General features: G+C 34.3%; 1 long non-coding RNA gene and 1 pseudogene across 2 annotated transcripts in view; both read left to right on the forward strand.

The window, feature by feature from the left end:
• LOC148698155 (uncharacterized) overlaps nt 1-6,742 on the forward strand; it is a 48,125-nt gene extending 41,383 nt beyond the window's left edge. Inside the window, exon 2 of the long non-coding RNA XR_015960898.1 lies at nt 6,414-6,742. This is a non-coding gene — a long non-coding RNA (uncharacterized LOC148698155). The remainder of the gene's footprint in view (nt 1-6,413) is intronic.
• Nucleotides 116-6,228, forward strand: LOC137715843 (mitogen-activated protein kinase homolog NTF6-like; annotated as a pseudogene). The gene is made up of 14 exons (XR_015960897.1): nt 116-506; nt 908-1,037; nt 1,143-1,280; nt 1,831-2,068; nt 2,190-2,267; nt 2,450-2,544; nt 2,818-2,916; nt 3,073-3,144; nt 3,266-3,387; nt 3,494-3,572; nt 3,752-3,866; nt 4,169-4,389; nt 4,955-5,114; nt 6,022-6,228. The product of XR_015960897.1 is annotated as a mitogen-activated protein kinase homolog NTF6-like (transcript).
• Nucleotides 6,743-14,246: the final 7,504 nt, after the last annotated feature.

The raw sequence follows: 14,246 nt of genomic DNA on the forward strand, positions 1-14,246 counted from the left end.
TCATATTTTAATAATCTGATTTGATAATGAGAATTAGGTGGAAATGATTAGGAAACGACGTATTTCCTTCCTTTTCCACATTCAAATTTGGAAGTTGAAAAGTTGAAAACCAAAAGAAACAAAAAAGCAGAAGAGCTTGGTGGCTGTCAGGCAGAGGTGGTGCCAAATAGCCCCTCCATAGCTTTCACTCACCATTTTCAGGCGGTCGGTCACTCGACCTTTTCCCTTTCCATATCTCTCTCTGACTCTCCTGTGTTTGTCGGTGTGAGAACTCCGCAGGGCTTTCTTTTTTCTTGTTTTTATTCCTTTCTCTAGGAGAATTAGGAGGAAAGAAAGAAAGAGATGGAGTCTGAGAACATTGAAGCTAATCAAGCAAACAAAGAAGGGATTTCTCTGTACGGAGGCAAGTATGTACAGTACAACATTCTGGGTAATCTCTCTGAAGTCTCCGCCAAATATGCCCCTCCTATTCATCCAATCGGTCGCGGTGCATACGGCATCGTCTGGTACCTATCTGTCTCTTTACACTTTTTTTGGTTTCTGTTTCGACATTGGTTTTTGGCTTAGAACTGGTATCTGTTTGGATTCTGGGAAAAGCAGGGTTGAACTTTTGAGCTTGGATTTGAAAAGTTTGGCTCCAAAATTGAACTGGGTAGGCTTTAGCTTTGTGGGATTTTCCTTTTCTTGGGTCCCAAAAGAATAGGTTTTGGATTCAGATTCAATGACCCAGTATTCGATTTTTATCGTTTTGATTTCGGTTGCTTTTGTATTTGAACTGGACATATTGTTACTTTAGTTGTTTGATAAATTTGAGAGATTTTATGGTGAATATATGTTATTGTGTATCTTGATTTTTACCCAATGAGAGCACTCAGCGTAGAGGTGGTTAATGTTTCCCTTATGGCAGCTGTGCAACAAACTCTGAGACAAAAGAAGAGGTTGCAATCAAGAAAATTGGGAATGTATTTGACAATAGGATCGATGCGAAGAGGACGCTTTGAGAGATAAAGCTCCTTTGCCATATGGATCATGACAATGTAAAACCTCATCTGCTGTTACTTCCTTTTGCAAAGTTGGAAATACCCAAATGTAGCTAAATTAAACATACCCAAATAAGGAATAATTGCATTGTTGTTTTGCAGGTTATCAAAATTAAGGACATCATAAAGCCAGCAGATAGGGAAAAGTTCAATGATGTTTACATTGTATATGAATTGATGGTTACTGACTTGAATCAGATAATACACTCCAGCCAGGCTTTGACAGATGATTACTGTCTGGTAAGTTGAGCATTCTCATATTGTGATAATTGTTTTGAAGGAATGTCGATGGATCAAAATTTCAATGGTAAAACTATTAGGTTTATGATGTTGATGAATCAAGTGCTTTGTTGTCAAAAACAGCTACTAATCTCTTGAATAGAGTGAATGTCGCTATTAATTATAATTGGTATCTTTACAATTTGCATGTACGTTTGCTCAATAAGGTAAGAGGCCATGTACGGCACTGTGTCACAGGCCTTTTAATATGACCTAAAAGTCTGATATGCAAATTGGTACCAGGTAAGCCAGACATAAACATTGGACACAGGGGCAGGCAGAAAGAATATTTGATCTGTAATTTGTATTTTTGCTGCAATTCTGAAATTTCATGCTTCTGTTTGGTTATCTCTCCATCTCTCTCTCTCGTGGTAATATGTAGACTATGTATTGGTCATGTTGCATTAGCAACAGGTATATACTCAAAAGTGTAGTAAATTACCTAATAAGTTCTGTTGAAATCAAAGTTTAGATCACTTAGATTTTAAGCAGCATGTAATTTTTCTTGCAGTATTTCCTGTATCAACTACTTCGGGATTGAAGTACTTACACTCTGCAAATGTTTTGCATCGCGACCTGAAACCGAGTAACCTGCTTCTCAATGCAAATTGTGACCTTAAGATTTGTAACTTTGGGCTTGCAAGAACTACATCAGAGACAGATTTCATGACAGAATATGTTGTAACTCGTTGGTATCGAGCCCCAGAGTTACTATTCAACTGTTCAGAATACACTGCAGCAATTGATTGGTTTTTATCCATTTGAACTTGGATTAATGGAATTTCCTGATCAATTTTAAACTACTTTTCCTCGTGTCCAATTTTTCCTTCACTGTCCTAATATCTTGGAATATGTGGGCTAATGCTTCAGGTCACGGTTTCAAAAGATGACACTATAATTCTTGATGGTGCTGGTGGCAAGAAGGCCATTGATGAAAGATCTGAACAGGTTTGTGTTACTCCCTTGGGATTAGTTTTAGTCCAATTTTGGAACTGTTGACATAAATGGTTTGCATTTTAGTTATGTAACAAAAGATGTAGATAATCCTTTTTGCATTTTTGAATGGAGTCATCTACAACTATGGTTCCAGATATGTACTTAACCTTCATTCCCTTCTATTTCGGTGACAGATTAGGTCGGCAATTGAATTAAGCACTTCTGACTATGACAAGGAAAAGTTACAGGAAGACTCGCAAAGCTTTCTGGTGGTGTTGCCGTTTTGAAGGTATGTGTTTAGTAATCTTCATAAACTCGTCTGTATTTCTTCATCCCTCTAGGGTTGTAGCCATCAATTTTTAAGTGTTTCTTATAATTTCTTCCGCATTTTACCCCATTGTAAATTAATTATAATTATTGTAATACTAACAATCATAATAACGATAAAAGTGAATCAACAAACATCTGTGGCTGAGTTTCCTTGTATTAGTTGTAAGTGTTAGTAAATGATACTGTAGATAAAATCGGTAGTAAATAGTAGTGAGATTTGCTTATATTGCAGATTGGAGGAGCTAGTGAAGCGGAAGTTAGTGAGAAGAAGGATAGGGTTACCGATGCCTTAATGCCACTAAGGCAGCCGTTGAAGAGGGTATAGTACCAGGTAAATTATTTTGTCATTTTGGCCACTTTTGTTTGATGTTGCCTATTTGTCTATTCATTTCCTCCTGAATTATCTGGTTGGATCAAAATAAGTCGACAATATTATAACTATCTTCCTTTTATGCGTGGTGGTGTTGCTATTCTTTATGCATCTAAGGAGTTGGAAAAGCTCCGAACTGTTAATTTTGATCAGAAAATTGGAGTTCGATTTATTCAGAATGCTCTAAAGGTTTGTATATTCTGCTAGTTTTTAAAGTTTGGCCTCGATGATCGCCATCTTATTAAGTAATGGAATTTAGTTTTTGAGTTCTACTTAAAACCCATTGCTGCATTTTGTTCATTGTTTCAAGTCGTGTTGATTATATATGCACCTGTTCATACAATTGCTTCTAACGCGGGAGTTGAGGGAGCTGTTGTTTTTGGAAAGCTATTGGACCAAGATCACGCTGATCTTGCTATGATGCAGCCAAAGGTAAGAAATCCTTCGAGAATACTTTTCCGCCAATCAATTGCAGAAACTATTTTATCTTCACTGTTACTCATTTTGGTTGGTTTTGCTTTTCCCATTGCTTAACCAGGTGAATATGTTGATATGATTAAAGCTGGAATAATTGATCCAATGAAAGTAATTATAACCGCTTTAGTGGATGCTGCAAGGTAAAGCCCTAGTAGACCTGTGTTTAATCTTATTAGCTTGGCTACGATTCCTCATCCATTGATTTTTGTTGCCTTTTGTGCGCAGTGTGTCGTCTTTGCTCACGACTACTGAAGCTGTTGTGAGCATTAAATTGGATTGTATTGCACTTGGTTTGATGTTTTTTTGGTTGACAATGCAGGGATAGGAGAAACAAAGAGGATGACACTTATAACTGCCCCTCCCCATCGACCGTCTTCAAATTTGGATCACAAGAAGAGAGCAACATAGGTGTTGTCCTTCTTCATTTATATATGGTTAGTGTAAATAATTGGACAAAAGAGCCAAACAAACCCTTTTCTCTCAAATGGAGGCGATGATGTGGTCAACGGCCACCAGCCCCAACTCAAGAGTTTGGCCTTCAGATAATTGGAGTATAGTATAATTTTATTTTGGTTCATTTCTTTTTTCTTTATATAAGTGCAATATGAAAGGATGGCATATCATGTTGCTGACTTAATTGTTTATGTTTGTCATATTTGCGAATGGTGTTATGATCAATTAGGTGATTGCAAAACTAGAACTTGAAAACTAACACATGCGTATAATTTTTGTGAAGGAACTGCGATCCAGTGGCTGGATAGAAGAAAAGGACAATGCATGCTCTCTATCTCTCTCTCTCTCTCTCACAGTGGCTCTATGTTCCTCTCCCGCCAAACCTAATGGCTTTGGCTTTGATCTGATCAAACCCACCTCCAAAACCCTTCCTTGATCACCATCTTCAGCAACCCAATTCGGAGCGTGCTCGGATCGGGACCTCTTGGAGATTCGGAGCTCCAGGTGAGATAATTTTCCCCAAATTGTATTCAATTTATGTTGCTCTGTTTCATTTTCCATTTTAATTTGGAATTGGTTGATATTTTAGGTGAGTATCGTATGTATAACCAGAACAATTTTTTGTGTTGGATTGGGGACAAATTGTCCAGCATTATTAGCTATTTGGTCCCTGTGTATTTGTGATCTGAATAATATGAATTAGGGTTTTTCTATTAGTGTCGGATTAGTGAAGAAAGATAAGCCTCTTTGCCTTTTTTTTCTTTCTGGTTTTCAAGTTTGGGATTTTACTGGGATTTATCATCTGGGTATCCTTTAAATTTGTTGGGTTTTTGAGAAAATTAGTGGGTTTTGTTGGTTAAATGGTTTACTTGGTTATAGTTCTAAATTGGTTCGAATTAGGGTTTTCGAAGTTTGTTGCTTGCTTGGTTGGTTGTATGGAAAATGGAGACACTGACTTTTGTTTTATTGCATTTATGGGATACAAGGAAAATTTCTGGGTTATGTTCATCAAAGGTCATTTGAATTTTATACTTCCCATTTTTTTCTTTTTTTGTTTGCTTTTTTTTAGGCAAGCAGAATGATGTAGATCCATGGCGATTTACAGTGGCTTTGAAGGGGTGGACTTGCTCTTATAAAGTTCTGGAAGACAAACTGCTTTGGAGCCTGCAGCACTCAGCGGCCAGAGCAGCGGCGTCTCTCTTCCTCATCGCAAAATGGGTGTTTTCAGGGTGAGCTGCAATGCTCTTAATTTCAAGTAATGGGTTTGTGTTACTGTGCAGATCTGCCTAACTTTGCATTTAGTTTCTTGGAATTGTATTTTTTTTTTTTTTTTTTTTTTTTTTTTTGCAATTATATATTTTTAATGCTTTTATGTTTGTCGTTCCGTGCTGGGAAATTGGAAAGCTCTGGAAATGATATAGTTCTTGAGCTAATGTGAAGATTTTTTGTTGAATATTTTGATTCCTTTTTTCTATTTGCACTTGGAAAAACAGAGGATTGTGGTTAATTTTTGTGCTATGAAGCTTCTATTTTTTTCTTTTTATGCCCAAGATTGAATTTGTTCTCTCTGCTGTTGAAAAGTAGAACTCTCTCTATCTCTAAAAAATATGATCCAGTGTGAAGTTTGGCTGTCTCTCTCTCCAGAAACTTATATTCCATATTGCATCCATCAACTCTGATCATTCCTTGATCCAGTGTAATTTTTACCATATGTTTAAGCTTTAGACTTCTTTTCATGCCTGTCCTCCCTCTAAATCAACTGAGGATTCAAATCCAGCGGGTCCAGCGGGTCCAACTCTTAAAAAGGTATAATTTGTTAATCCCCTTTCCTTGGAGTTAATTTTTAGTGATGTGTTTTTAACAGAATTGCAGATTTGATTAGTGAGTTTTTTCAACGGTGTTATTTAATACTATTTGTAAAATTTAGTCAGAATTGTTTTGAACAACTATAATATTGTTTGATTTCAATTTGTAATTACTTCTTTCGTTAAATTTAAGCTTAATCATGTTAGTAAATCTTTATACCTTACGTCCAAATATGTATACAATATAGTATATGATACATATACAGTAGTGTATATTTATAGTTTTTATAATGTTACTGAGCATTTTCAATGTATGCTATTTTGTGTGTAGGGGGTGAAAAGTGCATTCTTCACAAAGGTAAAATAGAGAAGAGATTATACTTCATATGAAAAGAAGAGGTTAGTTTGCTCTGCCTCTTGACAGAACTTGGGTCACAAAACCAAAAGCAAATTACAATGAAATAAAGGGGAAGGGAGAAGGGATACTTATAGTCCAAACACACAAGGAAACCCTTCACTAAGTACCCCAATTTTCTAATCACGCCTCGTTGATTTTCTCCGTAAAACGCCAAGTGGATAATAACGGACCTCTTACTTGGTCTGCAAGTCATCCCATTCATAGCCTACTCACTGTTATTTTTCCTTTACAAAAATTGGACAAATTTTTGTAACAGACTTGATGTGGACAAGCAAAAAGACTTGAGCAAGACTTGGATCATCCAGGTGCTTGGGTGGCTGCATCAACTCTGTGCCCAATCCAATTAGGCCAGCAGGGAGTATATGCTTTCTACAGTCAACCAGTTCTCACTATACAAATGCATACCTGTAGATGTAGGGTAGGGGTCCTATATAATCGGTCCTCTGGGTCCTCAACCTTTCAATACTTCAACTACTCATATGTATGCAAGTCCCATTCCCGCCAAATGATAAACCTAACGCGCCAAACTTTGTGTTAAGAGTGTGGAACATGTCAAATATGCCCAGTGGGCTTTTCCGAGTCCGGATATTTTAGGCCCAATGTAAGTCATAATGCTTTGGGCAAGGTAAGTTTTTCTACTTTGTGGTCTTTAAAATTGCAGACATTCCCATGATATGCTGTTATATATCATCGATATCGTTGATATTGCTAATAATATGTTTTGACTAAAAAAAAGTTTATTGTGAACATACATGTAAAACATGTGGTTTATATGATTGTTGATATTATGTCCGTAAGTTAGAGTTCGATATGGTCGATATTTCTATGGAAATATAAAAAAAAATCAGAAAAAGATATGGAAATAGGGGGTGAAGTCTAAATTTCACCTCGATAAACTCTTAAGTTTAGGTTAAAATCAATAAATATCGTCGATATTTTTAGCACATCTGTTACATATTGGAGGAATTCTTATATTTGGTTCAAACCAATGTTTGACAATCCCTAAAGTTTCATTTTAAATTTCCTCATTTCCATTGAAAGCAACTGATATTAGTATCGATATCGATATTCGATATGTCTATTGATATTTTCAAAAGGGTTTTTATCATAAATGGTCTTTGAAATTGACTCTCACCATTAAGATGGTCTTTGAAATTGAAAATCAATCAATGTGGTTCCTGAAAATAGGTGTCTCAAATCAATGTGATACTTCCGTCATAAAATTGCCGACATTCCCTCGATATGCCGTTATATATAATCGATATTGTTGATATTGCTAATAATATGTTTTGACCAAAAAAAAGTTAATATTGTGAACATACATGTAAAACATGTGGTTGATATGATTGTTGATATTAAGTTCATAAGTTAGAGTTCGATAAGGTCGATATTTCTATGGAAATATAAATATAAAAAAATATCAGAAAACGATATGGAAATAGGGGGTGAAGTCTAAATTTTATCTCGATAAACTCTTAAGTTTAGGTTAAAATCAACAAATATCGTCGATATTTTTAGCACATCTGTTACATATTGGAGAAATTCTTATATTTGGTTCAAACCAATGTTTGACAATCCCTAAAGTTTCATTTTAAATTTCCATCATTTCCATTGAAAGCAACAGATATCGGTATCGATATCAATATTTGATGTCTATCGATATTTTCAAAAGGGTTTTTATCACAAATGGTCCATCAAGATGGTCTTTGAAATTGAAAATCAATCAATGAGGTCTCTAAAAATAGGTGTCTCAAATCAATGTGATACTTCAGTCATAATTCTGTTAATAATTTCGTTAAGTGCTGATGTGGCACAAGTTATCATGTGAAGGACAGAGTAAAATTGTAGACTTTATTTGGACATTAAACTAACTCAAAGAGTTGTTAATTACTAACAAGCGTGTCTTAGAGACTTATATCATTTCATCAAATAAACGAGTCCCCGTCTACTCAGATTGATTCTCAAAATATTGGTACCTAAATTCATCTATATCTCCAATAGCAAGACCATCCACAATCATGTTTTTTTCTTCTGGTATGCATGAATCAATCCACAGTCCTCTATACATCACATACACTGTCTACATGCACTGAGACAATATGAGGAATATGGTATATTATACGTGGTCATGATTTTGAACAGACTTGATTTGGACAAGCGAAGACTTGAGCAAGAATTGGATCACATAGTTGCCATGATGAGTTGTACCTTGTACTAGTGCAAATTGCGGGCCTTCACCAAAGTCAATGGAGCACAAGTGATAAGCTTAACAAAACAAAACCTCAAAATTATCGTGCACAAATTGCCTTCCCATAAGCACATGTTTGACAAATTAGGGTTGTGATTAGCTTCCATGAAATTTCAGCGTAATCGCTAGCTACCTTCTTCGTCAATTTCTTCTCTAAAAGCTTTAAGTTTAGCGAATGAACTAACAATAAACATCAAGTTCGCAAGTTAGATTTTCTTTCACGTGCACCTTGTAACCCTAGAAAAGGGTGGGGAACAAGAATCAAACTCGAACAATTTAAAAAAAAAAAACTATGATACCGTATTAGATCTTCGGTTTTGATGGATGAAGTTTCTAAAAAATATGTCAATAATATATACAAACTTACAGTTAAATGTAGGTTGGGTCACACTTTGCAGAGCCACCTAAATTATTAAGGTTTTTTTAGATATCTTTTTCTTTATTGTCGCTTTTTTATTTAAGAAAATTAAGATACCAATCCATTATATTTATTTCAGGCCGCTTTAAATCCTGATGAGTAGTGTTGGGGAAATTCCATTGGGTTCCAGGTCCTTGGGTGGCTGCATCCACACAGCGCCCAAACCAAGTAGGTCAGCAGGGACTATATGCTCGGGGGATATGCCCCTACAGTCAACCAGTTCCCACAACACAGATACATACCTGTAGATGTAGGGTAGGGGTCCTATATAATTGGTTATCTGGGTCCTCAACCTTTCAATACTACAACAACTACTCAATTGTCGTAACGTGCTTTTGTTATCTGGTGCTCCGACACCAGTTGTATACAATATTGTCTGATGTCGTGCTCACCGGTTGTATTTAAATTTCACTCGTGTTTTAGGTCCCGAGTGCCATTGGGTAAGAACCATGGCTCTTGCTCAATAAGGTAGGGCAGCACCAAAAGGCTTTGTTTCTTTCATTGACATTCTGTCATCTATCTAACTACTGGAACTTCTTTGTCATTCCTATATTATCAAACCCTAAATCGTTTTCGTTGACATATCTGATCAAGATTCCACGCATGTTTAATTAGTATTATTTTGTGACCCCAAAAGCGATACGTAATTTTTTGGCCTTGCATGCATATTTTCAAACGTCTGGAATTTGTTAAGCCTCCTGCCCTACCACTTTATGTTGTGGATTGTCGATTGGTGACTTTATCATTTACAAGATTCCAACAAGTTAATTTTCTAATAATTTTTTATTAAAAAATTAGAACTTTGTGTCATTGGATGAGTTTATTTTGATTATTTTTATTTTTATTTTTATTTCGGCCGATCTCCCATGATATGATTCACGGCTTCGTCAATGTCTAGCAATCAACGGTACATGGCCAAAACATCCCACTTTTCATTAAAAAAAAAAAAAAAAAAAAAGACATTTTAGCCAAAATGATATTTGAAACTGGCATAACTCCTCACTTCGGTTCTTATGATTTGAAATTATTAGAAATGGTCCTTGCGTTTGTCCACCATCAATCATTTTGATCATTCAGGGAACAATCTCAATTAAATAAAGATCAAAATGACAAAAATACCCACAAATTTTGTCAACAATCTCAATTAAATAAAGATCAAAAATAAAGATCAAAATGATAAAAATACCCACAAATTTTGTCAACAATCTCAATTAAATAAAGATCAAAATGATAAAAATACCCTTAATTTAATAAACAATGGGCCAAAATAATTTGACAAAATTTGTGGGTATTTTTGACATTTTGGTCTTATTTAACGGATATTTTTCACGGAATGATCAAAATGATTGACAATGAATAAATTCATGGACCACTTCTATCAATTCTAAATCTCAAGGGCCAAAGTAAAGAGTTTTGCCAATTTCAATAACAATTTTGGCTAAAAAGACAAAAAGTAATATTTGCATGCGTCGAGTATTTTATCCTAATTTTTCTCTTCAAGTAGATACGGAGAAAAGAAATATGTACCCGACGCATGCAAGTTCTGCTCTTAGTTTTGATCATGATGAACTAATTATTCAGAGAGAAAAACATGTGAAAGGCAAAATATAATGTTTATAACCACTAATCACATAACAACTACAGATAAAAGCAATAAACGATACAAAGCCAAAGTACCCTCAGAAACAACTCTAAGAAATTTAAATACAAGATAAGACTAAGCGGATTTTGATCCTGCAAAACTGGCCTAAAATATGAGCCATGCAGGAAGATAATGTAACACATGATCAGGTTTGATTTCTGCATTTAAACCAGCCGATTTTCTTTTCTTCATGGATAAGTTGGATGGAAAAAGATTCGAGGCACGAACCGGAGAAACAGTGATGAATACAGAGCCCATCTAGCCATCTGATCATTTGCATCAGATGCCAGAATTGGCATCAGAGTGGTGGTGGTGTTACCGAGGCAGAGTCTCGACCACCTTCTTCTTTGTGTTTTCTCCGAGCTCCCAGTTTTGAGGCCATCTTGACCACCTTCTTCTCTATTTTTTAGCCAAAATATCCTTGAAATTTGTATCATACATCACTTTAGTTCATGAGATTTGAAATCAATATATAGAAGTGGTTCCTTAGATTGTCCACCATTAATCATTTTAATCATTCCGTGCAAAATTATGTTAAATAAGGATTAAAATAACAAATATACCCTCAATTTAATAAATAATGGACCAAAATGATTTGATAAAAATTAAGGGTATTTCAGTCATTATATTCTTATTTAATGGAGATTTTTCAAGGAATGACCAATATGATTGATGGCGGACCAATTCTATGTATTTCAAATCTCAAGAACCATTTTGATTAAAAAAAACCTTAAAAGAAAGAAAAATGGGTGTACAAAAAAAATTAATTCAAACAAAGCAAAAGAAGGGTATTGGTGGTCACTCAACATTACGGTCTGGTGGTATTCCTTTTCATTTGAAAGTGAAAGGTCTTAGGTTCAAATTTTGTAGATGGCAAATTCGATACCAAATTAGGCTGCCCATTATTTGGTTTAGCCGAACTCCTCATTCCTTTAATATAAAAATACCGATGTACTAAACAAAATATTTGTAAAAGTTTCAAAAATTATTTTGAAAATTCAAAAAGTAAATTACATGTCCATATAAACAAAGATGTGCAAAAATGAAACTTAAAGCGTACGTAGAACAACTACTAGAAAAAAAATGAGATTTTGATTGGTTTGGGGCCTTGGAGATGCCCGTTAGGTCAACTAGTTCTCATTTCGGCGCCCACATACTCGTATAAATTAACAGTGGGGTCATGGGTCTAAGGTCGGTGCTCTCGTGGTAGCCTTCGTTTTCAACATTGTTTCATAGTGTCACTTTACCCGAGAGCTATTTTAAAGATCAACTTACATAAAACAAATTTGTCGTCATTATTTTAAAGATCAACTTACATAAAACAGATTTATCGTTGTGTGAAGTTTTAGTTTAGGGAGTTTTAACGAAAAACTCACGGTACTGTTCACTTTAACGAAAAACCACATTTTTACACTAAAAAGTCAATCCTGGTATTATTCACTTTACCCTTTATTTTATTTTTATCATTAAAATTCAAAGTTTTCATATTATTTTTATTAGTTTTTTTTTTTAGTTTAATAATAAATTATCATAATTAAGTCTGTTGACTCATGTCAATGCATTGCATTACCGGATTCGGTAATAATGAACTCATTTCTCATAATTATGGGGCAATGACTTTAATTGGTTTGGTTTAATTTGTAAAGTGACCCAATATTGTATTCAACATAAGTCTTGTCAATGTACGGAGTGCCCCTATTTTGCTTATGTTATTTTAATATTTTTCTTGGAAATTGACACTTGGAGGAAGTTATTCAGCACTTTTTTTTTTATTTGGTCAAAATTCAGCAATTTTTGAAATACAATTTTATATTGTGCTACTCTTTTCTATACAATCGATTAAAGTGGAAGAATTAAATTTAGGAGCTAAATGTTATTAATCATTTTAGAAAGAAGTGCAGAGTACCTATTTCTTTTACCTATTTTAAAGTGCAATGCTATTACCAGTATTTTTTTTGTTTTTTTACAATGCTAAGAAGATCAAATTGTTAAACTAAATTTTCAAACTAAATAATATGTCACTAATAAAAAATAAAAACGTTAATTAACGTTAAGTAATAATCTAATCATCAAAAACATCATATGGTTTACAAAATTTAATTTATAAATTTGATCTCTCTAATATTACTCTTTAAATATGAGCATGTAAATAGAGTAGTGCTATTTACACATCTTTTTTTGGCTCTCACACATCATTACTAAATTTTGTCCATTGATCTTCTTCAATTCATTTGATTTGACAATTGAAAATTAAAAAGTGTATGTGAAAAGTAAAAATAAGTGGTCGGATAGCACGAGTGAGGATCTTCGCTGGATCTTCTTTGTAAGGATTTCAGGGATCCTCAAATCACATCCGTTCATCGTACATCGTGTGGTCAGAAATTATTGTAATTTTTTATTTAAAATTAAATATAAATAGTACCTGACGAAAACTGACTGTACGATGTACGATGAACGAATGTAATTAGAGGATCTCTGGAATCCTCACAAAGAAGATCCGATGAGGAACCTCTCTCGGATAATGACCCTATAAATAACCAAAACAGTGCACCATGTCAAGATGGTGGCCCTAAAAAGGAAAACCCCCCAAAGGAAAAACTGAAATAAGCAAATAAGCCCCACTTTGTGTAAGCAATTTCCTGTGCTTGATGTATAATTTGTACCATAAACTAACATTGACAATGGGAAAATTAATCATTGGTGGTACTATAAACCAAATTGAAAATCTTTTTGTTTTTTTTTGCAATTTTAAACTTTTTTAAACTCTCATTTGTTCTTGTTGAAAACAAAATTTTAGTACTCGGTATAACAGTTCATTACGTTTAACATTATTATTGTCTTCAACTTAATTGTGTATGCAATGTAGTAGGTGTGCGGTTTTGAATAAAAAATATTAATGAAATGAATGGTGAAATCATCGATCTTTAATTGAGTTAGGTTTCCGCGTAAACATTCTTCTGTTAGTGCTTGAAATTATTGTTGTCTGCCAATCGTCTAACAATCAAAGTTATGCATAATTTACTATCCAGTACTATGATTTTGTGATATTCCTCTTCACTTCAAATGAGAGGTCTTAGTTCAAATCTTGTAGATGACAAATTCAATATCAAATTAGATTTCTCTTAATGTAAAAATATCAATATACTAAAAAAAAAGAAGAAGTTATGCATGATTTGTTAATGGTTGTACGTGTTTAAAGTTTGCTTTTAAATGTTGATGATAACGAGGGACTTAGATTAAGATAATTAGTTTTCATTTTACTTATTTTTGTTTTTATTTATTTATTTATTTATTTATCATGCATGCATGCATGGTAGATTAGTGGGACGCGCTTTTGCTTGCCCTACAAATTGACACAATTTTGCATCATCACACAATTTCTTGTGCCAAACTCTTTGAAATCGAATATTTTGCGTCATCTCACAATCGTCTCACAACCCCTCCTGCCATTGATGTAGTTTTCTCTGTCTTAGACCAAATGAAGTGATTTGTCATTGTTTACATTATTTGATAGAATTTTTCAAAAAAATGCCAAATGACCCAAACAGTGTTCGCTGACATTTTTCTATCTAGTTGTGACAACCCGTTCCAAATTTTACGTTCTTATTTTATTTAAAAAGCGTGAATTTACGAAATTGCCCTAGAGGCAAGGACTTTGACTTCTGTTAACCATCGTCTAGAGAGATGTATGACTTATTCTTTTAACATATTCTCGTAATACTCGTGGATGTGAACGCATAGGCGAAAGCCGTTTGCGAGTCCAGATTATAACGGTATAGTTACGGACGTTCGAAATTGGTTATTCAAGGTTTAGTGTTGATTAAATTAAA

This window comes from Pyrus communis, chromosome 3, assembly GCF_041283825.1.
Source record: "Pyrus communis isolate YQ-2024b chromosome 3, ASM4128382v1, whole genome shotgun sequence".
NCBI lineage: Eukaryota > Viridiplantae > Streptophyta > Magnoliopsida > Rosales > Rosaceae > Pyrus > Pyrus communis.